Source organism: Rutidosis leptorrhynchoides, chromosome 10 (genome assembly GCF_046630445.1).
Source record: "Rutidosis leptorrhynchoides isolate AG116_Rl617_1_P2 chromosome 10, CSIRO_AGI_Rlap_v1, whole genome shotgun sequence".
Classification (NCBI taxonomy): domain Eukaryota; kingdom Viridiplantae; phylum Streptophyta; class Magnoliopsida; order Asterales; family Asteraceae; genus Rutidosis; species Rutidosis leptorrhynchoides.
In genome coordinates this window covers 3,380,384-3,384,392 of record NC_092342.1, presented here as the reverse complement: position 1 = coordinate 3,384,392, position 4,009 = coordinate 3,380,384, and positions in this window count along the sequence as shown.

Below are 4,009 nucleotides of genomic sequence, written 5' to 3'. Positions count from 1 at the left end.
TAATCATTTTTCTACGCTAATCACCCTCAATAATATAAATTTTTACTAATTTCTTGCAAATGAGGGCATTGCAAGATCTTAAGTGTGGAAAGGGATTAAATTCTTTCGGTTTAAACATTTAATTTATACACTTGGTTTAATTGCCAAATTTTGTGAAAATTTGAAAAATTTTCAACTAAATAAATTCAAAATCATGTTTATACATATTTATGAACGATAAAACTAGGTGTTAATACCGAAATTATTGTTACCTCGAAAAGGACATAAATTGAGAAACAACCTAAAATGCTAGAATTCATTTAAAAATGGAATAGAGGAGAATAAAAAGGCAAAGAAAGAAAGAAATAAAAACTAAGTGTGGAAAGAATTTACCAAGTTCTTTAAAACATATATCACATATTTTTGTACAAGCTTATTGCAGGTACTTTTATTTTGGATAAAACTAACCAGTTTTACCCAATTTATTGTAATATACTTGAAAGAAAGATGGATGTAAGATCCTGTTTTCTCAGATGCTTTGGACGTCGTCCAAAATGGTGGGACGCCATCCCGTTGTAAAGGGCTGGACACCGTCCAGATTAGCTGGCAGGCCAGCTGCCTTCTTTTTAAATATTTAAAGTGGGTATTATGGTAATTTCACTTGGGGGCCGAATTTAAAGCCCTAGATCAATTTTTGGAGCACCATTTACTCCACTTACAACCACCAAACCTCTTCCACTTCAATTCTAGAGAGAGTGTGTGATTCAAGTGTGAGAAAGCTCAAATAGAAGAGGAAGAAGCTTGTTTCGGGTTAGAGCTCGAGCATTAAAGTTGTTCATCTCCTCACTAGCTACATTTTGATTGTGGTGGTAAGTCCTAAACTTGATTTCCTTAGTTTAATGTGTTTAAGGGTTAGGGTTTGGGCTACTGATGAACATAAAAACCATTTGTTAATGATTTGTGGGTTTTTGGGTAAGTTTGAGTCATGAGGGCTCAAGGATGACTAACCTAGGGTTTTGAAATGTTAAATGTGTTTATGAGTCTTAAATTGGTTAGTTAACCACTAGCACACCTAGATGTTATGTAAATGGGTGCTATTTGAGTATGTGGTGACCCGAATGGGTGTGGAAACCTCGAATGGGTAAAACGGGTCTTTGATGACCTAAGTTGTCTTGTTAGTGTGAAAATGAGATAACATTGTGATTATATGTGTATTAAGACCATAAATGGCTAGGGTTAGGGTTTTTGGTGAAGTTGACCCAATATTAGGGTTAAGTGTGCAAATGGGTCGGATTTGTACCATGGGTCAAAATGACCTAAGGATGGTGAGTGAGTTAGTTGACCCACTTGAATGAATAATTGATATATGTGCATAATGTAATAGGTACGTTACCTTGAAGCCGTGAGCTTGGTTTATTGATTCACCAAAGGCATAAGGTGAGTGGAATAATTATGCGTGTCTGTATATAATGTATTTATTTGTGTTGTATAAATGTGGCATTGTCGCGGTGTTTAAGACACTACATTCTAAGTAACGAGTAGTATTGTCGCGGTGTTTAAGACACTACTGATTGGTTGATTGACATGTGGATGTCGCGGTGTTTAAGGCACCACATTGTCATGGGAGTGGATGCCGCGGTGTTCAAGGCACCACTCATTGTTTTGATTGACATGTGGATTCGTCACGTTGTTCAAGACGCAACATTGTCATGGGGGTGAGTGAGTCGCGTTGTTCAAGACATCACCTGGGGAATTAGTGATTACGCGGTGTTTAAGTAACACTAATGGATGTTATGAACTCCGACGGTCTTTTAAGTACCGTTCCCTTGTTCAATTGGTTAACCATGGTTGTACGAATTTTGTGTTAGCACATTTAATTATGAACTATATGCTATTGGTATTGCTAGCTCATTGTGAATTGCGGTTATTGGTATATGCATAATGTTTTTGCATGGTTGTAGAATTGCTAGCTCATGTATGGTATTGTGTAAGTGATGCAAGTAAGTAGGTTATATATGTATATGTATAATTATTGTATTCACTAAGCGTTAGCTTACCCTCTCATTGTTTACCTTTTTAGGCTCCGGCGTGGACAAAGGTAAAGGTATTCGGTTGGATTAGTGGTCTCCCGCTTATTTTGATAGGGGATGCTTTTGGGTAGCTTTTGGAATTTCGACCAAGATTTGGGGAGTTTAACCCCAAACACCATGCTCTAGTATCGTTTGGAAATTAAACTAGTATGGTCGAAACTTGTATTTTTGAACGAAACGCGTAATTCGGGCCGATGTGGGCCCGGTGATGTAAAACTTGTTTTGATGATGAAAACCTCTTAGTTTATTATATTGTGATATGTTGTGAAACGGTTTTCGTTTAAAAGTGTCGGGAAGCGGGATTTCCGCTCGTGTAAGTTGGACCCGGGGACAGCAGCTGGAAGGCCAATTGGATGCCGTCCAGATCTGTTGGACGCCGTCCCACCCTTCATTGCTGGACGCCGTCCAGATGTGCTGCACCAGAATTTTTTTTTTTTGTAGTGTGTTTTTGGTAAAGCGAAGTCGGGTTGTTACAAGTGGTATCAGAGCATGGTCTAAGGGATTTAGGCGACTTGAGATAGGTGCCTAGACTTAGACTTTATTGTGTGTACGCTTTATGCGGGACTTGTAGGACTTTGGGTCGAATCGGAAATTGTTAGTGCTTAGGTTTATGTGAACTAACCTTGCGCGAATTATTTTTGTGTTGTATTAGCAATCATCAAGCGAGATAGACATTGTACTAGCAAGTTAATAGGACGTGCTCGCGTAACAATGATTAGCTACCATTGTTACAGGTTCAAGTCATGTCAAACAAGCGATTTACGACGATTGTTGAGCAAGATGGGGTAGTGTGGTGTATATGTATATACACATGTGTTAAGTCCTTTCGTTTCGTTGTTTAATCTTTTCCGTTTTATAGAATGAAGATGAGAAATGGACACGACACCAATGACGGAAGTACGAGTGAGGACGTTGAGTTCACGGCCAAAGTTGAGGCCATCTTTAAAAGTCAAAAGGCGGAGTTCCTCGAGGATGTTACGAAAATGTTTCTAGATATGATTGACGAGCAACTAGTCAATGTAGTAAAGGAGCAAGTTAAGGCCGTTCTTCACGAAGATAATGTGGGAAGACGGGACCTTTTCTATAAGAATTTCAAGGATTCTCAACCTCCCACCTTTGAAGGTGAACGAGACCCTCTTAAGAGTGCCCGTTGGATCTCCGATATGGAGGGGGCTTTCCGTACTTGTGAATGTCCTCTCGATAAGAAGACAAGGTATGGGTGTAGTATGTTGAGGGGTGATGCTAAATTGTGGTGGGACGCAAAAATCCAAATTTATGGCGAAGAAAAATGTATAGAGTTCACATGGGATGAATTTAAGGTGGAGTTTTTCGATGAATACCGAACTTCGGCCGATCTTACTAGGCTTAAGGATGAGTTACGTTCCTTGAGGCAAGGTCGATGGATTTGAACACTCTCAAATCCGTGTTTTTGTCCAAGATCCAATTTTGCCCGGAGTATGTCGGGAATGATAAAATGTTGAAAGAAGATTTCTATCGAATCTTGAATGAGAGTTATCAAGAGAAGATTAGTGTGAACGTGGTGAAGAGTTTCGATGAGTTGTTTAATATGGCCAAAGGTTTTGAGATGCTTGTGTTGAGAAAGAGTGGCTTTACTTTTGACAAGAGGAAGTTCGAAGCTACTAGTCATTCGAACAAGAAGGGTAAAGGTGCAACCGAGAGCGTCGGTAGTGTGAAGAAGAGTGTTCCCAGAGAATTCCGTTATTCTTGTCACAATTGTGGACGAAAGGGGCATATGGCCCGTGATTGCACCAACCCATCTTCTACAACCAAAGTTACTTGTTATAATTGTGGTAAAGAAGGGCACAAGAGGTCGGAGTGTCCCGACTTGCGCAACGATAATGTTAAGAAGTTGGAGAAGGCGGCGGGTACGGCTAGGGGTCAAAATTATTTGATGACCAATGATGAAGCCAAACAATCCA